Source organism: Amia ocellicauda (genome assembly GCF_036373705.1).
Source record: "Amia ocellicauda isolate fAmiCal2 chromosome 11 unlocalized genomic scaffold, fAmiCal2.hap1 SUPER_11_unloc_1, whole genome shotgun sequence".
Classification (NCBI taxonomy): domain Eukaryota; kingdom Metazoa; phylum Chordata; class Actinopteri; order Amiiformes; family Amiidae; genus Amia; species Amia ocellicauda.
The window spans coordinates 147,530-170,222 of record NW_027102659.1 but is presented as its reverse complement, the minus strand read 5'-3'; the positions used below and the strand labels follow the sequence as shown (position 1 = coordinate 170,222).

The following is a 22,693-nucleotide window of genomic DNA, read 5'->3' as shown; positions in this document are numbered from 1 at the left end:
TGTTTCCGCCCGGTTTCGAACCGGGGACCTTTCGCGTGTTAGGCGAACGTGATAACCGCTACACTACGGAAACTGACACCGCCACGTCTTGCTTCAAACGGTTACCGTTGAAGCCTGCTGGTAAAACGGGCTCAGGCATTTCAGGTCGGCTAGACTGTGAGATGGCGTCTGAAGTGCCGCGAAAGGATGCCATTTTCACAGACCTGTTTGGCATTGCTAAAGGGCACATCAGGACACTTCGGAAACTCTTTCAAAGGCAGGACGCCCTGCGCTCTGACAGTGCCTGCACTTAGCCCAACAAGGTGATGCTGAATGGCTTGTTCAAACGGCTGGTGGTCTTCCGTCACCACCAGACTATCAGAGCTATACTGCGCCTTCAACTACATAAGAGTAGATAGTAGGGTTTTTTGGGCGCGGCCTATTTTGTTATGACGTATGCCCTAAGCTTATTAATATTCCTACGTCATAATTGGGGGGCGTGATTTTAGGTAGAGTTATTTCCTTAATTATTCCTACGTCATATCCGTCAGAAAGTGTACACCCATAAAACCCTGAACATCAAGGCCACCCATAAATACCCCCACCCCTCTGAAGGCAACGCCCCGAAACTCTCCTCTCTATTTAAGAACCCGCGCTGCTTTTAGGCAATACCTCTTTAATTCTCAGCATCAGAAACATCCCGCTTCTTCAACATGTCCAGCGACATCAACATGAAACCCCGCAAGAAACAATCCCGGGCAAGGGTTCCTGTACTCACCAATTTGAAGATTGAATGCTCCTGGGTGTTGTTCTGGGGGGCTCGACGGGGTTACCGCTTTAAAAGGGATCCCAGCTATGTTGGAGTGGAGCTTTTTGCTTTGGGAGAGAAGGAGGGTACGTTGGAACCTTTTGAGACGGTAATTGAATACTCTTATGAGGACTGGTTGAAGGTGATGGCCTGGAGAGATCTGGGGCTTGTGGATAAGACTCTAGAAGGCTTGCAAGAGGGTCCAAGAGAATGCGAAATGGAGTCTCCGACTCAGGGTTTTGAAAGGTGTGAATGGGAAAGCTTGCAGAACTACGGTAGAGTGGTGAAGAGTCTATCTCTAACTACAGATCGTAAGGTTTTGTTTAGCAGTACCCTGATTACAAACCCTATTGAAGGGGGTGTGGAGGATCCAGAAAAACAGGTTACTGAAATTATGTTTAACGCCGTGGACTGGCCGTTCTTGAAAGAGGTCATAAACTGTATAAATGATGGTTTTGACATCTTGACCAAATGTTCGCAACTGGATTTGGTTAGAAGGAGAATATGCTGGATTATGGATTATATATCCCCCTTGAATGACGACGACGATGATAAAACAGACGACGTGTGGGGTTTTGGAGGGGGGTCTGACGGCTCAGGGGCTACTCTCTTCTAAGAGGGCGGTGTGTCGTGACGTAGTGAAGAGATAGGATAAAAGGCGCAACAATTCAATCATGGTTGAAAATTAAAGAGAATGTCTTACCTGAAAGCTGCGGACGTCGACAGGCTCTACAGGCCTCTTCAAACCCGGGATCACCCCTGGTTCTATTCCCCAGATTTTGTATACACTCTGGAACCCTTTGACTGCGGTTACTCTCCAAGACCTCAGACCCTGGACTGCTTCTGCAACTGGTTCTGTCATCAACACTCTGCAGCTAACCTGAGAGCGCTATTACACCATGTGCTTGACAGAAAAGTAGCCAACGCGAGCCTTTTCTCTACAGATTTAACCATCGATGAGGATCAACTTTCAAACCTGGAAAAGTTAATGGCTGCTGTAACAAAGACCGGGGGGTACGAACACTGGGATGAAGCGCTCAAGGGGGCCAAGAATGATATTAGGCCATTTCATCAACATCTGTATGACCTTTTACTGAGCATGTTTAATACACCTCTGTTTACTTTTAAAATAGGTCATATTGTTGTTTTATTTACATATGTAACTGAGGTGTGTGCCTAAAAGATAAAGAAACAGGTATATTTGTTGATATAGATCAAGTAACCAATCATCTGATTTCTTTTTGTCTGGACCGTAGAAAAAATTGTTGTGTATGTTATACTTTTCTCAAATGTCTAAAAAGGGGTATCTGCTCTCCTGAAGTTGAATAAAAAACCTTGTATAAAAACTTTGCGCATAGTGTGGGTCTGTGTGGTTATTTGACAGAATGACTCGGCAAGCTCCCCAAATGCAGGAACTATACTACAACCCAGCCAAGATTGGGGGTTTGGCGGGTAAGAAGGGTTTTCAAAGAGGACTCGCTGAGGCCGGAGTGAAGGTTAATGATGTGGTTGTTTCAGAATGGTTACGGGAACAAGACGCCTATACCTTACATAAACCTCTCAGGATTAACTTTAAAAGAAACCGCGTATATGCAACTGACATAGACTCACAATGGCAAATGGATCTAGTCGATATGTCAAATTTATCAAAACATAACAATGGTCACAAATTTATGTTGATGTGTATCGATGTGTTATCAAAATATGCCTGGGCTCGCATTCTACATAATAAAACAGGTCGGGCGGTGACAAGGGCCTTTGAGGATATATTGTCCCAGGGTCGATGTCCTAAAAAACTGCAGACTGATAAAGGAAAAGAGTTTCTCAACAGAGAATTTCAGAATCTACTGAAGAGACACAAAATACATCATTTCACCACCGGTAATGAGCTTAAGGCATCGGTAGTGGAGAGGTTTAACCGCACCATAAAGACCAAAATGTGGAGATATTTTACAGCGGTCAACACGTTCAAGTATTTTGATAAAGTTCAGGATTTTATCGATACTTACAACCAAGGGTATCACACCAGTATTAAAATGAAGCCTATAGATGTGGATCAAAGTAATTCTTTTAAGGTCTATAAAAAATTATACGGACCATTTATTAAGAAGGGAAAAACTACTTATAAGTTCAACATCTGTGATGTGGTTCGCGTTTCAAAGCTAAGGAGTACTTTTACAGTTACCAAACAGTTGGCTAGAGACCCCCCCGTGTACCGGTTAAAAGACTATGACGGGGAGAATATAGAAGGAACGTTTTACGAAGCCGAGTTACAAAAAATTATTGTGGGTAAAGACAGTGTATACAGAGTTGAAAAGATATTAGCTGAAAAAACCCAGAACCGGAAAAAATATGTGTTGATGAAATGGCTTGGATGGCCTGAAAAGTTCAATAGTTGGGTCCCGGAACAACAGGTTTGCGATATTCAATCCTTATAACAACATGCCCGCGGGTGTGTTGGGGGCATTACTTTCGATACTCAAGATCGAATCAGGAGGCTTCTACGTGACTCTACCCAGTAACGCCTCTCTCGATATATACCCTAAAAATGAAATATTTGGAATTTGGAAAATCTATAGATCTAAGGGGGTCGTGGGAAGTGGGGTTGGCGGAAATACAGTATCCTTACACTTGGGCTGTTTTACAAGATAAGGATGCCACTTTCGCCATTTTTGATGATGTTAAAAAGAGTCAATGGACATTCACGATACAAGGAGGTTATTATGACAATGTGGATAAAATATTAGATGAGATGCATAAACAGTTCTCAGAAGGCACCCCCAACATCAAGCTATATTACAACCCTATTAAAAACAGAGTGTACAAGGTGTCAAAACCAGGTATTAGCATTCAAACCAGCGGCCAACTGGGGCGTATATTAGGGTTCTATTCTGACACAGAGAGCAGGTTCTCAGAAGTGGTGTGGCTGCTTTTACACTCTTTATGTGTATACGGATATCATAACCCACCAGAGGGTCTGGGATAGTTATGTCCCCCTTTTGAGAAATGTACTTATTAAAGGTAAAAGCAATGACATGGTCACAATTACTTATGACAAACCACACTACGTACCAGTCTCAATGACCCACTTTGACAACATCACGATCGAAGTAAAATCGGATCAGAATATCAACGTACCCTTCCGCTTCGGTAAAGTTAATGTCAAACTACATTTTCGACCCCTGAAACAGTGTGTACATTATTAAAATGGCTACCTCGAGGGGTTATGTAGATCCTAGCGCCTATGTGGATTATTACAAGATGCAAGATGGAACGGCTTGCCCGGTTTTGTAGGAGCCCCCACAATGTATGGCGCCGGTCTAGGAGGACTCTTTCGTGGTCTCTTTAGAATGGCCGTACCCCTGCTTAAGAGAGGCTTTGCTATAGCCAGACCCCACTTGAAATCAGCGGCTAAAAATATTGTTAGTGACGTGTTCACCAATGTTATGAACCGGGCAGCTAGCCATGAGCATCAGGAGGGTTCGGGTCTCATGGTAATGGCGAGGAGGGGGGGTAAAAGAAGAAACAGCATGTGTCCACCAGGGCGACGAAGATCCGTGGCTAACAAAAAACGAAGAATCTCTCATTCTCCAACATATCGTGGAAACACTCGGAGAAGGAAGCAGCACAAGAAAAAACCTGCAAAAAGAAAGTCTCAAAGAAAGAAAAATAGAGCCTCAGGATACATCTTTTAAACATGTCTTTTTTCCACAGTCTATCGGAAGTATGCGTCAAATCAGAACTGGATCTGTTTACAGTTCCATACACTCAAACGAGTATAGATAAGATCATATATGTAGAGATTCCCCCTCTATCTGCAATTTCAAACACGGCCCCTCTGGAGTTTTTTATAGCTGGCAATGGCGAGGATTATACTGATTTGAATAACACATTTATTTTAATGAACTGTAAAGTGACTGATTAGGATGGCGATGCAATCGAGAAGACGGCCATCGCTGGGGTCATCAATTACCCGGTGGCCACCATGTTTTCACAGGTGGATGTGACCCTAAGAGATCGGCTCATTAGTCAAAGCAGCAATACTTACCCCTATAGAGCCATGATGGAGTGTAAACTTAATTATAGTGAGGAGACCCTAAGCAAACAGTTCAGCCCCGGCCTTTTCTTCAAAGACATCTCGGAAGCTATGGACGACAAGGATCCAGAGGGACTCAATAAGGGTTTGCAAAAAAGAACTGCCTCTTCAACAGAAGGGAGGACCTTTGAGCTAATGGGGCATATCCATGCAGACATATTTTTCCAAGAAAAACTCATGCTCAACGGGGTAGACATAAAAATTAAAATGATCCGTAGTAAAAGTGCTTTTTGTCTGATGACCCCTGATACGGAAAAATATAAACTGACCATATTATCGGCCTCGCTGTTTGTGAAAAAAGTGTCCGTCTCCCCGGCGGTTAAACTAGGACACGCGCAGGCGTTAATGACGGCAAACGCCGAGTACCCGATCGAAAGAGTCTATATGAAAGTCCACAGTATCCCCGCAGGGACACGGGTGATGAACCAGGAAAATCTGTTTCTAGGACAGCTCCCAAAACAGGTTATTATAGGTCTTGTGGATAATGATGCATTTACCGGGGTTTACAACAAGAACCCCTTTAACTTTAAACATTATAACGTGGAATTTATAGTATTGTACGTCGATGGTGTGCAGGTTCCATCCAGACCTTTTCAACCTGACTTTGAAAACGGCAATGCGGTTCGTGAATATTACAGTCTAGTACTGGCTAAGGGTCGCCATCTCAAGGATCAAACTCTGCTGATCGATCGCCGGGAATACTGCAGCGGTTACACCCTGTACGGTTTCAACCTGGCCCCTGACGAAGAGTGTGGACAACATTTTTCACTGATGAAGACGGGCAATATGCGTTTGGAGATGCGTTTCAAGCAGCCTCTACCACGCACTGTAAATATGGTCGTGTATGCTGTGTTTGACAACATTATTGAGGTGCATCAGAGGAGAAACGTTCTGTATGATTATTATTAAAATGAACACCAGAGAGCTCAACCACATCATGAATGCCCTGGCCGGCTCACGGAAACTGTTTCAAGGAGTCTACGCCTGCGATCAGCTGCCTAAATTTAAGATCAAGAATTTACCTGCAATGTACATAATCAACACACACCCTAAAAATATGCCCGGAGAACATTGGCTGGTTATTTATCTAAGGGAGGACCAACGTGGTGAATTTTTTGATTCCTATGGAAACCCCCCAGATTTCAGACCTTTCCCTCGGAAGATCAATAACTTTCTGCTCAACAACTGTCAAGAAACCATTTACAGCTGTCGTCAAGTACAAAGTCTTCAGACCTTCACTTGTGGTCAACACTGTGTGTTTTTCTTATATAATAGATCTAAAGGAAGGTCATACCCCGATATTATGGCCTTGTACAGTGAGGATTTAGGCCAAAATGATAAAAAAGTGGCAGAGTTTGTCAGGACACTGTGGACCCCCCCTTATAACACAATGACTTACGACCCTAGCCAGCCATGTATACAGATGGGGTGTTCTTGTGAGGATTTTAATAGATGTCATGCGTGTTAAGGTGAAAAAATAATGAAAACAGCCTTTTAATCATTAGTTTTGTTTTTATTCAACACAATTCTTATACAAAGCAGGGGTTATGTTATAAATAAATGTACAACATTTGAAAATAAAAAAAATAAAATAAAAAATTGTTTGTCGGGTCATTATTTACAGGGGAGACAAATAAAAACATGAGATTAATAAGCTTCCCAACGATGGATAGATCCTGAGGATGGTCGCTCAGCACGGTCAGAGTAATGAGATATCGGAGTCAGATCAGGCTCCACCTCTTTACACAGACGGATTTTTTGTCGCGTTTCCTGGTTAGGAACTGTGGATTGGGGCATGTTCAGACAGGCCATCGCCTGTAGGAAAGCATTCCAGCCTACAGGTCGGCGACTATCGGGTACCTTATTAGTGCTAGTGACACTCTTCAACAAATCAAACATGTGTGAACCTTTGATCAGTTGTCCTTTAAAAACAAATTCACCCTGTTCATTCCAAGCCGTTACCCGCGGTTTCTGAAGCATTTTGTGCAGGATATATTCTGCATGTCTTTTGCTTCTGGCCGGCATGTTTCTCAAAACATCCGTTACAACATCTCCCTCTGAACTCTCAACAGGTTCGGTCACCGCAACATCTTTATCAACCGTTCCCCCCGCATCAGCCCCAGAACCATTTTCTTGAGAGGCCATGGTTAAAGTTAAAATGTTTTGATCTTTTTCACCCTGTCTAACCAGACGGAGGTAGCGCTGTAACGTGTTGGTATACAACTGGGCTTTGGAATACTGATTTAAATCGGCCCTGGCCTGTATAGCTTTCATTTCAGAGTCCAGGTTGTTTTCGGCCGTTTGTCTAATGGGCTCTGGCCCGACAACATTTTTTCTCAGTTTCTCAAGCTGCTCCTGAGGGATCAAAAAAATTTTCTGAGCATATTCCATTATTAACCCACTCTGGAAGCTAGAAGACTGGTTAGGAAAGGCACGGCTATGCTCAACAGCGGTCCTATAAAACCCCCGGTTTGATTAATCTTCTTTCTTTTTCTTTTAATAGAATACTTCTTATTAGCGATGATCTTGATAACCGCTTTTTGTTTTTTGAGTTTAGAATGTTGAGAAGGGGTTAGGGGTATATTACCGCGTAAGATGTTAAAAGCTATTTCACACAGGGTCTCGATCAAATCCGAGGGGGCCCCTGCCAGCACAGCTTTCCTATGGCGCGGGCTCCCCTCAAATAACATTTGCAAAAGCGGCAGATTTCTTTTAATCCGAACAGACATTCTTATTTATTTCCTTTTCTTTAGCACATACACTGCCGGCCAATCGGGCGGGCACAAACCTGTTCTGAGGCGAAAGTCTTCTGGGGTTTGTGCTTTTAAGTCCGCAATCAAGTACCCGTAGGGTTTTTTGGTGGCATCCTCAAATGCCTCCAAAAAGAACTTGGTCTGGTTAGGGTACATTTGACGAGCCAAGACGGTGACCTGTAGTTTATCTCTGGGGTATTTAAAAATAATTATATAATTGGCATTTAAATTAATAGTGCGGCTTTTTTTACCTTGAAAAAATAGATTTTGAACTAAATAAATAATACTTAAATTCCTATGATGAGTGTACTTTGTGAAAGCTTTTTCCACTTCACTGTTGTCACCGGCCTGCTCCATCAGGTCATCAAGGATCACTAGATTAGTTTGACCGGGCGGGAACAAGTCATCGTCACACAACGAGGCGGGGAGACCTTGCACAAATTTCAGATTTTTTTTCGAAGCCAAATCATCGTAGAGAGGTTGCCAGCAAGAGTAACGCCACACTATGTTGTCAAGAGCTTGGGACACGGTTGCGTCCACATCTTCTATGATGTTCTTTATAAGATAGCTCTTCCCCGAATTGGAGGGACCGGCTATAATACAGGAGAAAGGGTGTTGAAGTCTGTTATCAAAACCACCGCTAATATCCATAAGGCAGAGTGGTATAATCAGTCTTCAAGACTCTTTTATTGTACACCACCCTGAACCGTTTGTTTAGTGATCTATTTTCCAACGTGTACCCCTTTTTATTGCGATAGATCTGATTTCCGGCTGTAATAATCTCACGAGGAGGCGCGTCTTTCTCGGTTACAAAACTTTCTACCAGGGTCGTCAGAGACTTGATGTTAATGAGCTTGTTGTTACAATGTTTCAGAGTGAAACCCTTAACTTTCATACAGGTCTTACCCGCAGCCGTTCTGTATGCGTAAGTCTTAGGACCCCCTGAAACAAACTCCACTATGTGGTCCTGAGGATCTAGTTCGCTCGTTAACTCCCCAAGGTAGTCCCCGAGGGGAGGGACCCAATCCCCTGGCCTGGTGACAAAGATTACAGAGTCAGTATCATGATAGAGCGTGCGTTCCTGCAACTGATCCATTAAGTTGTACAGTTCAAGCCGGGCGTAAGCCGTGGTAAAAACCGCTATGAAAACATTAACGTTCCCCTGTTTGGTGGGGAAATCTTTAGGGGCCCTCCACTGGACCTGTGCCACGTGGTCATTTAAGAATTGAAAGTGTGATACTGCATGTTGTTTGGAAAACATAAATTCTATAAACTGTTCAGGGGTTTTAATCAAGGTTGTGTTTAGACGGTAATTTCTTTCCCCAAACTTACCCCACAGACTGTTTAAAATCAGTTTGGACATTTGTCTCTTGGCGGGGTTTACAGTTATGTTCCCCGGCTCTAGACGGATCCCTTCCTTTTCAAAATATTGCTGAACGTATCGCTCTTTGGCCGCGGAGTCAACACACCATGAGGGATAGCCCGATGCCTCCTGTTTCCCTTTCAGATGGGTCATAATGTAATCAGCAAAAAGAGTATCAGGTTTTTCAGAAAAATGCCAAACCTCATACACCTTACCGACTCTGTAACCTTTCTCCACCGCCTTGTCAAGCTCAATGCTACACCAGACACCCGTCAGCGCTCTCTCTTCATCACTGTGCAGACAAGAGGTAGTTTGATTTTCAGTTTCCACACACGTTCTACACAGAGGGAACATCAATTTTCCCGAACACCTGTAAGGCAACACGGGTAAGAACAGCTCGCGAGGAGGGTACATGGTGACTTTGATCAAACCAAAGTAATGTCCGATTTCGAGAAAGTCACGATAAACAATGGTTGGACGCCCCACCGGGTACATTTTGGTCTTGTTGACATAAGGGTACAGACTGGTGAAATCATAGTAATCTACTCTCTCACCCTCCTTTACCTCATAATGTAAACAGAGGGCGTTGGTACGACCCCCAAATAACGCATCCCGGGGCTCTAGACGTTCAGGAAAGTCCAAGGTTTCCATAAACCGTTGTACCCCCGCATCCTGTTGCTTCAGGGTCGTCCACTCGTGTTCCCAAATCACCAGCACGTTCAAACCATAGGTGTTTTTTAAAGTTTCAATTCGTTCCTGGAAATCATAGTACATATCACTGCAGAGTTTTTGTGTTACGGGGTTAAAGGTGTTTGGGTCGAAGCACTGAGGACAGCCATGGTAAATACAACCAGCAAACTCATAAGCGGTACGCCGCCCGGACACGTTGCTAAAACCGTCTAAGTAGTAAGGCCCCATTTTGACTTCCCCTTGATTTAAAGCATGTCTGATGAAGATGTTATCCCGGGCACTCAGGTATTCCAGCCACTGTATGGAGACAGTCGAAAAGTTCTTTTGTCTAGCACGATAGTTGTCAGAAGTGGTGACCGCTATAGTGTTTTTCTGCAAGAAATTGGACCGATACATTTTCATGCAGAGAGACGCTATGGTCACACTTTGCAAAGGGTCGAGACCCGATGTGTTGATAACCTCGGCGCAGAAACGCACACAGGCTTCTTTAAGGATCACCACATCATTTTTACAATAAGCGGCCATCTCTTCTCGGAAATCAAAACACCTCCCTTAACCGTATTGTACCATTTAAAGAATTCCTCCCTCTCATGAGACATCATAGTATCAACCCCATAATAAGAGGCGGGCGGGTAGGACCCTCGATAATTTTGAGTGTCCTTAGTATTAAAAAAATGGCAGAACCAACCTTTCTTCTGAGCCTCAAAACCCAGAGCCTTAGGCAAAGCGCTCAATTTCATGGGGAGGAAATTTAACGAGTCTATGTAACGTTAGTTGAAAGCTTCGTCGGTGAAACACATGATCTTGCTACCCTGAGCTATTATTTTTGGGGTCACCCCATTTTCCACCAGATACTTCATCAAAATGTAAGAATCATAACCCTTAGCATTGTGGGCAATAAATGTGTAATTGAGGTATTTTGGACCGCGATACCGCGTAATGATTTCCCTGACACAACTCTCACCGCTAGCTGACCACTCACGATCCAACATGTCAATACAGTGTATATAATTAGCAACGTGGACCCCGTTTTCTTGCCGGCATTCAAAAGCAAAAAAGACATACCGGTTGTGCGGCGGCTCCTTTTTAACCGGCTGAATAAAGCACTGGTGTTCGGACCCCGGGGTTAAATCAGCATTACAGATCCTGCATCTCGGCTCCAGACATTTGTGTGGTTTAACCTCATGAAAACGGTACTGGAGGCAACACTGCGGGCAATATTTAGTTTGATCACAATAACTCAGTTTTTTAACCCCCTCAGCAGCGGCCCTCTGTACCTTATGCTCGGAAAAACAGAACGCAGAGAGACAAATCCTTAAGCAATCTTTTCATCGGATGGTAGGGGCCAAACCCTTACAACATTGGGGATTGAATCAGACGTTACAGTAACCGTCACAGCGGTGCTTAAGCTTATCATTGAAGGCCTTATAACAACAATGACAAACATACGAACAACCCAAAAAAGCCGTCAAACTCTTTATTCCAAAGTAATGACTATCACTTAGGAAGAGAAACAGTGTCTGTGTATGGGTTTCAGGATGTGTCTGAAATTTCACAAATACTTCCTTTACCTCACAATGGTACCACACAACAATTTTTAAAGACAACAACTCCTCAAACTTGGTGATGTCTGAAAAGGCAACCATCTGTTGAGAGTTTAAGCCGGCCCTCTGATGAAGCATTAAAGCCTCTTGCAGAGCTTGGGGTTCAGGCATGTCGGGGGTGAGTAATTTTATTAAACTGTAAGCAAAACAGAGCTTATTGTCCCCACTGGAACTCACCACTAATTGCCTGAGCTTGGTCCTAATTATGTCGTTCTTCAAGCATTTCGACAGACTTCTAAGCACCCCACCCTCAGGGTTACGAACCACATTCATTACCAGAGACAGACTTTCATCAGCTATGATGGCTGCGTTACTTTGCAATAATGCTTCGATTTTAGCCAGACGTCTAAATTATCTCCACTCAGCATTACAGATAGGTTGCTAAACAAATCATCCCCTCTGAGTTCTAACTGTACAACATCTCGAGGTCTGACCCTTTCAGCAACCTGTTCAAGCATTTTCTGCAAGGCCTCGTATATGTTGACAAATATTTCTGCATAATTGTCACAATTTAAAAGTTCTGCAAAATTAAAACGCTGAATCATTTCAAAATTGTTATAGGCCGGTCTATCTATAATCACGGGATCACTGGTACTCTTGGACACATCATCATTTTGAACAAAGCCTTCACCCCCTACATTCTCACAGAGCATGTCCTCCACAGCCTTATCAGTCCCAGAACCCTCCAAATTCCGAACACCCCCACTGCTGACATCTACAAAACCCCCTTTTTGAGGAGGCTCATTTAAAGCCTGTAAAAGTCCTTCAAAGATATCCAACCGGTTAATGTCAAGACCCTCCTCTATAGTGATGGCTGCTTCTGCCGCCATCCTGTGTTCTAATTGTCTCAAATCATTTATAATAGGGGCAGAATTTGGTCGGGGTAGCTCCTCCAAAGCCTCCACCATTTCAAACAAATCGGGGTGAACTAGGGGGTGAACCTCTATAAGCGCTACCGGTGGGAGGTGGTTATTTAGATCATTGACCATCTGTAACAGGTCGGGGTTCACCGGTAAGTCTGTTAATTCACATTCTATCGGTGGTAATTGGGGGTTATTTAAATCATTTATCATTTGTAATAGTTCCAGGTTCATTGGGACATCAGAGGAGTTCACAACAGGGCCGGGGATGTTCTCTCGGGAAGGTCTTTTTGGGGCCCTAGCTTGTTCATAATCCTTTAGTTTGTGAGTTCTTTTACCAAGTCAGGACATTTTTTAATTTATTTTTTATTTTTCCAACAACACACAATAGTAAGGCGTTTTGTGTCTATTAAAACATTAAATACGGTACAATTCGTTAGTAAGGGTATTAATAAGGGTGTTTTGGCTCTCTATCAGCAGGTTTTGCCCCACTAACACAAGTCTTTGATTTTGTAACAAAGTATGTAGCAACTCATGCCGACCTTCAGGAAGAAGCTCCGGGGGCTGGTGGCCTGGCTCAGCTTCAAAGGATGGTCGCTCCGGTAAATCTCGGTCGAAGGAGGTAAGGAGCGAGTGTATACTCATTGACGGAGACCAAGAAGGCCTTTGCGGTGACACCCTGGCCAAGCGCGGGGTACTGTTCCGCGTTTCTGTAGCCAAGAAACGGGTCTGGGGGGACGATGTTGAAACCAGGCCGTCGTTGGGTGGTGTGTCAGCCCTGACTGACGGCGACCCCTGAGGTTGTTGGATGCCTGTATTTGTTCCGCCCGACAATGCGGCGGGCTGAATCTGGGGTGTAGAATTACCCCCAGAAGGCTGTGGCCTGAGTAGATGTTGGGGGGTCTCCAAGACCACCGTGGGGGATCCTCTCGGTGATCTCACCGGGAAAGATGTTTGATCCCACTTAGACGGGGTAATTGTCCTCAATAGCTCATCCACAGAATGACTATCCCAAGAGTCTTGGGAAGAATAAAAATATACATTACATTTACATCTTTAAACGGCGACAGAAATCAAACTTAAAACAACATGTCCAGGACATTCAAAACCTTTAGCTTTTTTAGACCTTTGAAAATAGCCTTAGACATTCACTACAACGCCTTATTATTTACAGACAATATATTTATTAGGACTTGATAATAAATGTAAAACAGAGAAGCCGCTGTAAATAAACTGTTTCTTAAATGTTTCTTTAAAAACTGTAATATTGTTAATAAAACACACACACACACAACAACATTTCATTTTTAAACGAACCTTCCAAGTGTAAACGCTTCCTGATCCCGGGACTTCCTGTTTCACAAACGTTTTCACGATCTGTTTAAATATTAAATACAATGAACACCTTCAAGCCTTTTCCTACAACGACTTTAAAACAGAAGTATAATAGCGGGAGATAAGCCAAACAACTTACTAAACCCTTTCGGACGGCTTTACTTCCTAACCAGACGGTACGGCAATCGGTCATTTCTAAACACGTTCCCCAGAAACAAGCCTAGACCTGTCCGGACTTCTAAAGATCTTTCCCAGAACCCCCCGCCCTACAGGAAACGGTCACCCATCGCTTAAATATTAGCCCTCAACGGGCAAACAAAGCCCTTTTAAAAACATTAAAGTTTGAAAGATCTTACTTACCTCCACAGAATAATCGTTTCTTATGTTTTTCGGCTGGTTTAGCTTTTTGCACCGCTGTGAAGGTAAGAGACATGTTTAACCTTTAACCACACCGCTTTATAAAAAGCTTTAACCTCTTACAGGCTGCAGATATATACTCACAGCTATCAGATACCGGGGCTGACGGCCTTTCAGATTCTTGAAAGGTTACGGTTCTCGAAGGTAAAACGAAACAAGCCCTCGATGTGGAAGGCCTTTCGTTGTCTCGAACCACGTTTCTTAATACTGTTAGACAGGATAATTTTTTTAAATTAACAAAACTGGACTCAAACATCTTACAGAAACGTTATACAAACAAACAGGGGTTTAGTTCTTACCCGGTCGGCAGACAGCCTGTCTAGGGACAACCACTTCTCTTGGTCGATCCTCGGAGACATTAATCACAGGCCTTTCGATAGTTTCTGTGTAATTAAAGAGACCGGCATTAATATATATTAAAACGTTTTCATAACTCTAATGAGCCGCTTCAAAACCACACACACCCATGCATAAGAACCCATGAGCGCAAACACAAAAATCTTACCGTCGTTGTTCCAGATGATCTCCTCAGCGTTGGGAATTAACTCCTGTTGACTGGCTGAAAAATAATTTTACAGAACTTAAAACAGATGTTATAGCCTTATTTACAATACATGCACACAACACGCTCTGAGTCAATGAAAATAATCTGAAGACTTGCCTAAAAACTCGTTTAAATCGAATCGCTGATGTTGTTTCCAGACATTGTTGATCTTTAGTCTTAAATCGAAAGGTCAGTATGAGTCTGTCGAGCTGAAGACCAGACCTTCATACTTATAATGATGGCCACATGCCGGATCTGCTTGTAAGGCATTGTTCTGGTCTGGCCTTTGTGCCACCCTGTTACCAATTAACATATCAAAACCAACCAATAAAATGACACTGCATCAAATTTCAAATAGAAACCAAGATGGAGACGATCTCTCTCCTCTCTACTCTAAACTTTTATTAGAACCTTTTGGTCTCTCAAAAAAACATTTTTAAGCATCAAGACCTATAGTCAACAACCACTAAGAATATTTCAGGCCTTTATAAGCGCTAAAAAACAACCTGAGCCTAGAAAATAACTATAAAGATCAAAAATAACTAGCGCTTTTACAGTGATTTTTTTTTTTTTTTTTATAGCGATGCTTTGTTTGGTATTAAACAAGTCACAAACTACTCAGAACAGCGTTTATCCCCGCAAAAGAGATATTTGGGTTTATTTTACAAAGCTTATAAATTATATAGGTTAAAAGTATTCTGAATGTTTTGATACCACACGCCATACCTATTGTTGTCTGAGCACACCCCCGCCCCCCATGGTGTGAGTGATTTAGCCTTGAGTGTTGTGATCTATTTAGCATTGAGTGATCAGTTGTTTTCATTTTTTAAACGATTCCTTATCATCAGGGATTGAGACTGCTAAAATACCTTAAAAGCATATCCTTATCTTAAGTCTAACTCTTATGAGCTTTAAGACCCTAGAATGTATTTAAGTAAAACGACTGAACACATTATGTGAGAGATAAAACATAACCACAGCTTTTTTTTTTTTTTTTTTACAAAAACAATTAACCTATACACACAAACACCCACACACACACCCTCTTTTTTAATTTAATTTTTAATTAAATTTGAGGAGAGAGACAGAGCCAGATACAGTGTGGATAACATAAGTACCCTATGCAAAACAGGCATTGTTAGGACCTGGGATCATAACAGACAACAGAACTTGTTGAATTTTATAAAATGATTGGGCGAGAGAGAGAGAAAGACAGACAGAGACAGTGTGAATATGATAAACGCACAATTCAAAATTGGCATTGTTAAGACCTGGGACCATTACAGACAACAGAACTTGTTGATCTTATAACGGTTTAGATTTACTAAACCATTAAATGTATATTTAAAAAAGACCCCCAACCACTACAGGAAGAGCCGACCCATTCACACTCTACAGTTGACCAACAAGAACAACAAGAACAACAGGTTATGGGCGGCCTTGTTGTTCAGGGTTTTATGGGTGTACACTTTCTGACGGATATGACGTAGGAATAATTAAGGAAATAACTCTACCTAAAATCACGCCCCCCAATTATGACGTAGGAATATTAATAAGCTTAGGGCATACGTCATAACAAAATAGGCCGCGCCCAAAAAACCCAACTATCTACTCATAAGAGTAACAGCAATGTCGCCGATCCTGCTACGGTCGTATTGTAACAGCAACAACATGTATCGATTTTAAAAGTGTCAGTTCCAGCGCCTCGCAAAGCTACCCTTCTGTGATCGTTTGTTCTCTAGGTCAGGCTTTCTTGACACTCCGAGGAAGAGAAAACGATGGCCGGCCGCGTTACAGGGACAGGTAACACAGCACTAGCACACGTGCACCGCGGGTTGTTTCCGCCCGGTTTCGAACCAGGGACCTTTCGCGTGTGAGGCGAACGTGATAGCCACTACACTACGGAAACCAACCTGTCCTGGTGTTTCGAATGGCTCCCATCGAAGCAGGCTGGTAAAACGTGCACAGGCGTTTCCCTTGGGCCAGCCTGTGAGATAAAGGTTTCTAATTTCACTGACCTATTTTGCAATGCTCAAGGGCACATCAGGACACTTTGGAAACTCTTTCAAAGGCAGGACGCCCTGCGCTCTGACAGTGCCTGCACTTAGCCCAACAAGGTGATGCTGAATGGCTTGTTCAAACGGCTGGTGGTCTTCCTTCACCACCAGACTATCAGAGCTATACTGCGCCTTCAACTACATAAGAGTAACAGCAATGTCGCCGATCCTGCTACGGTCGTATTGTAACAGCAACAACATGTATCGATTTTAAAAGTGTCAGTTCCAGCGCCTCGCAAAGCTACCCTTCTTCGATCATTAGTTCTCAAGGTCAGGATTTCTTGCCACTCCGAGGAAGAGAAAACAACGGCCTGCCTTGGGGCAGAGAGATGAGGACGGGTAACACGGCACTGGCATACGTGCACCGCAGGTTGTTTCCACCCAGTTTCGAACCGGGGACCTGTCGCGTGTGAGGCGAACGTGATAGCCACTACACTACGGAAACCGACCTGTCCTAGCGTTTCGAATGGCTCCCATCGAAGCAGGCTGGTAAAACGCGCACAGGCGTTTCCCGTGGGCCAGCCTGTGAGATAAAGGTTTCTATTTTCACTGACCTATTTTGCATTGCTCAAGGGCAAGAGGATCCAGAAAAACAGGTTACTGAAATGATGTTTGACGCCGTGGACTGGCCGTTCTTGAAAGAGGTCATAAACTGTATAAATGATGGATTTGACATCTTGACCAAATGTTCGCAACTGGATTTGGTTAGAAGGAGAATATGCTGGATTATGGATTATATATCCCCCTTGAATGACGACGACGATGATAAAACAGACGACGTGTGGGGTTTTGGAGGGGGGTCTGACGGCTCAGGGGCTACTCTCTTCTAAGAGGGCGGTGTGTCATGACGTAGTGAAGAGATAGGATAAAAGGCGCAACAATTCAATCATGGTTTAAAATTAAAGAGAATGTCTTACCCGAAAGCTGCGGACGTCGACAGGCTCTACAGGCCTCTTCAAACCCGGGATCACCCCTGGTTCTATTCCCCAGATTTTGTATACACTCTGGAACCCTTTGACTGCGGTTACTCTCCAAGACCTCAGACCCCGGTCCCTCAGGACGAAACAACATGCGGTGCGATGGATGTCCAAATGAGTCTCGGGGATCCCCAGCCTCTGGAGCTCATGGAGGGCCTCGATTTTGCCGAACTGTCTACCGTCTGTGCGTCTCAGGAGGGGGTCAGTCCAATGGATGTAGAAACACCCCACAAACCACCAGGCGAACCAATGAGCATCGGACAGTCCCGGGGGCGTGATGAAGATGAAGGATTTATGCCCGGGGTATGTGACCAAGTAAGCAGAGTGGTTAAAAGCACCCTGGTGTATATTCTGAGTGCTCTCATCGACCGAGCTCTGAAAGAAGTCTGTCGGGGGTGTGAAGTGAATCACCCCAGTCAGTTGAGACACAGTTGTTTGTTTGAACCAGACCGTTACTATTTCCTGTTCTATTTCAACGTGTTTTACAGAAGACTGAACAAACCGTGGCTGAAACCGGCACTAATCAAGGCGCTGTCTTACTCCCACATACATGTCACTGCGGGACAAGTCCAGAAAATCATAGATGAGATTTTGCTGGAGCTGAAAAAGGAGCCGTTTATAATAGAGAAACTTGGGCAGCTGCTCAATGACCTGGATGAGCCGAGTAGAAAAACCGCTGGCAAGCTAAAAGCTTATTTCTTCCGTAAAGAAGTTAAAGCTGGGGACAGCGACGAAGAATTCGACATCTACGCCACTGATTCAGACTCTGACCTGAACTAAGGGACTTTGAACATGGGGAATGTTCTGGACTGCTTCTGCAACTGGTTCTGTCATCAACACTCTGCAGCTAACCTGAGAGCGCTATTACACCATGTGCTTGACAGAAAAGTAGCCAACGCGAGCCTTTTCTCTACAGATTTAACCATCGATGAGGATCAACTTTCAAACCTGGAAAAGTTAATGGCTGCTGTAACAAAGATCGGGGGGTACGAACACTGGGATGAAGCGCTCAAGGGGGCCAAGAATGATATTAGGCCATTTCATCAACATCTGTATGACCTTTTACTGAGCAAGTTTAATACACCTCTGTTTAATTTTAAAATAGGTCATATTGTTGTTTTATTTACATATGTAACTGAGGTGTGTGCCTACAAGATAAAGAAACAGGTATATTTGTTGATATAGATCAAGTAACCAATCATCTGATTTCTTTTTGTCTGGACCGTAGAAAAAATTGTTGTGTATGTTATACTTTTCTCAAATGTCTAAAAAGGGGTATCTGCTCTCCTGAAGTTGAATAAAAAACCTTGTATAAAAACTTTGCGCATAGTGTGGGTCTGTGTGGTTATTTGACAGAATGACTCGGCAAGCTCCCCAAATGCAGGAACTATACTACAACCCAGCCAAGATTGGGGGTTTGGCGGGTAAGAAGGGTTTTCAAAGAGGACTCGCTGAGGCCGGAGTGAAGGTTAATGATGTGGTTGTTTCAGAATGGTTACGGGAACAAGACGCCTATACCTTACATAAACCTCTCAGGATTAACTTTAAAAGAAACCGCGTATATGCAACTGACATAGACTCACAATGGCAAATGGATCTAGTCGATATGTCAAATTTATCAAAACATAACAATGGTCACAAATTGATGTTGATGTGTATCGATGTTTAATCAAAATATGCCTGGGCTCGAATTCTACATAATAAAACAGGTTGAGCGGTGACGAGGGTCTTTGAGGATATATTGTCCCAGGGTCGATGTCCTAAAAAACTGCAGACTGATTAAGGAAAAAAGTTTCTCAACAGAGAATTTCAGAATCTACTGAAGAGACACAAAATACATCATTTCACCACCGGAAATGAGCTTAAAGCATCGGTAGTGGAGAGGTTTAACCGCACCATAAAGACCAAAATGTGGAGATATTTTACAGCGGTCAACACGTTCAAGTATATTGATAAAGTTCAGGATTTTATTGATGCTTACAACCAAGGGTATCACACCAGTATTAAAATGAAGTCTATAGATGTTGATCAAAGTAATTCTTTTCAGGTCTATACAAAATTATACGGACCATTTATTAAGAAGGGAAAAACTACTTATAAGTTCAACATCGGTGATGTGGTTCGCGTTTCAAAGCTAAGGAGTACTTTTGCCAAAGGTTATGAACAAACATTTTCTGACGAATATTTTACAGTTACCGAACAGTTGGCTAGAGCCCCCCCCGTGTACCGGTTAAAAGACTATGACGGGGAGGATATAGAAGGAACGTTTTACGAAGCCGAGTTACAAAAAATTATTGTGGGTAAAGACAGTGTATACAGAGTTGAAAAGATATTAGCTGAAAAAACCCAGAACCGGAAAAAATATGTGTTGGTGAAATGGCTTGGATGGCCTGAAAAGTTCAATAGTTGGGTCCCGGAACAACAGGTTTGCGATATTCAATCCTTATAAAAACATGCCCGCGGGTGTGTTGGGGGCATTACTCTCGATACTCAAGATGGAATCAGGAGGCTTCTACGTGACTCTACCCAGTAACGCCTCTCTCGATATATACCCTAAAAATGAAATATCCAGTTACACGGTACAATTTGGAAAATCTATAGATCTAAGAGGGTCGTGGGAAGTGGGGTTGGCGGAAATACAGTATCCTTACACTTGGGCTGTTTTACAAGATAAGGATGCCACCTTCGCCATTTTTGATGATGTTAAAAAGAGTCAATGGACATTCACGATACAAGGAGGTTATTATGACAATGTAGATAAAATATTAGATGAGATGCATAAACAGTTCTCAGAAGGCACCCCCAACATCAAGCTATATTACAACCCTATTAACAACAGAGTGTACAAGGTGTCAAAACCAGGTATTAGCATTCAAACCAGCGGCCAACTGGGGCGTATATTAGGGTTCTATTCTGACACAGAGAGCAGGTTCTCAGAAGTGGTGGGGCGGCTTTTACACTCTTTATGTGTATACGGATATCATAACCCACCAGAGGGTCGGGGATAGTTATGTCCCCCTTTTGAGAAATGTACTTATTAAAGGTAAAAGCAATGACATGGTCACAATTACTTATGACAAGCCACACTACGTACCAGTCTCAAAGACCCACTTTGACAACATCACGATCGAAGTCAAATCGGATCAGAATATCAACGTACCCTTCCGCTTCGGTAAAGTTAAGTTGTCAAACTACATTTTCGACCCCTGAAACAGTGTGTACATTATTAAAATGGCTACCTCGAGGGGTTATGTAGATCCTAGCGCCAATGTGGATTATTACAAGATGGAAGATGGAACGGCTTGCCCGGTTTTGTAGGAGCCCCCACAATGTATGGCGCCGGTCTAGGAGGACTCTTTCGTGGTCTCTTTAGAATGGCCGTACCCCTGCTTAAGAGAGGCTTTGCTATAGCCAGACCCCACTTGAAATCAGCGGCTAAAAATATTGTTAGTGACGTGTTCACCAATGTTATGAACCGGGCAGCTAGCCATGAGCATCAGGAGGGTTCGGGTCTCATGGTAATGGCGAGGAGGGGGGGTAAAAGAAGAAACAGCATGTGTCCACCAGGGCGACGAAGATCCGTGGCTAACAAAAAACGAAGAATCTCTCATTCTCCAACATATCGTGGAAACACTCGGAGAAGGAAGCAGCACAAGAAAAAACCTGCAAAAAGAAAGTCTCAAAGAAAGAAAAATAGAGCCTCAGGATATATCTTTTAAACATGTCTTTTGTCCACAGTCTATTGGAAGAATGCGTCAAATCAGAACTGGATCTGTTTACAGTTCCATACACTCAAACGAGTATAGATAAGAGCATATATGTAGAGATTCCCCCTCTTTCTGCAATTTCAGACATGGCCCCTCTGGAGTTTTTTATAGCTGGCAATGGCGAGGATTATAATGATTTGAATAACACATTTATTTTAATGAACTGTAAAGTGACTAATGAGGATGGCGATGCAATCGAGAAGACGGCCAACGCTGGGGTCATCAATTACCCGGTGGCCACCATGTTTTCACAGGTGGATGTGACCCTGGGAGATCGGCTCATTAGTCAAAGCAGCAATACTTACCCCTATAGAGCCATGATGGAGTGTAAACTTAATTATAGTGAGGAGACCCTAAGCAAACAGTTCAGCCCCGGCCTTTTCTTCAAAGACAACCCGGAAGCTATGGACGACAAGGATCCAGAGGGACTCAATAAGGGTTTGCAAAAAAGAACGGCCTCTTCAACAGAAGGGAGGACCTTTGAGCTAATGGGGCATATCAATGCAGACATATTTTTCCAAGAAAAACTCATGCTCAACGGGGTAGACATTAAAATTAAAATGATCCGTAGTAAAAGTGCTTTTTATCTGATGACCCCTGATACTGAAAAATATAAACTGACCATATTATCGGCCTCGCTGTTTGTGAAAAAAGTGTCCGTCTCCCCGGCGGTTAAACTAGGACACGCGCAGGCGTTAAGTACCCGATCGAAAGAGTCTATATGACTGCAGGGACACGGGTGATGAACCAGGAAAATCTGTTTCTAGGACAGCTCCCAAAACAGGTTATTATTGGTCTCGTGGATAATGATGCATTTACCGGGGTTTACAACAAGAACCCCTTTAACTTTAAACATTATAACGCGGAATTTATAGCGTTGTACGTCGATGGTGTGCAGGTTCCATCCAGACCTTTTCAACCTGACTTTGAAAACGGCAATGCGGTTCGTGAATATTACAGTGTAGTACTGGCTACGGGTCGCCATCTCAAGGATCAAACTCTGCTGATCGATCGCCGGGAATACTGCAGCGGTTACACCTTGTACGGTTTCAACCTGACCCCTGACGAAGAGTGTGGACAACATTTTTCACTGATGAAGACGGGCAATATGCGTTTGGAGATGCGTTTCAAGCAGCCTCTACCACGCACTGTAAATATGGTCGTGTATGCTGTGTTTGACAACATTATTGAGGTGAATCAGAGGAGAAACGTTCTGTATGATTATTATTAAAATGAACACCAGAGAGCTCAACCACATCATGAATGCCCTGGCCGGCTCACGGAAACTGTTTCAAGGAGTCTACGCCTGCGATCAGCTACCTAAATTTAAGATCAAGAATTTACCTGCAATGTACATAATCAACACACACCCTAAAAATATGCCCGGAGAACATTGGCTGGCTATTTATCTAAGGGAGGACCACCGTGGTGAATTTTTTGATT

General features: G+C 43.3%; 2 non-coding genes across 2 annotated transcripts; both read right to left on the bottom strand.

The window, feature by feature from the left end:
* trnav-aac (transfer RNA valine (anticodon AAC)) lies at positions 1–73 on the bottom strand. Its single transcript has one exon. It is a non-coding gene; the product is annotated as a tRNA-Val (tRNA).
* Positions 74–16,285: 16,212 nt separating this feature from the next.
* Positions 16,286–16,358, bottom strand: trnav-cac (transfer RNA valine (anticodon CAC)). The gene has a single exon. It is a non-coding gene; the product is annotated as a tRNA-Val (tRNA).
* Between the last annotated feature and the right edge of the window lie 6,335 nt (positions 16,359–22,693).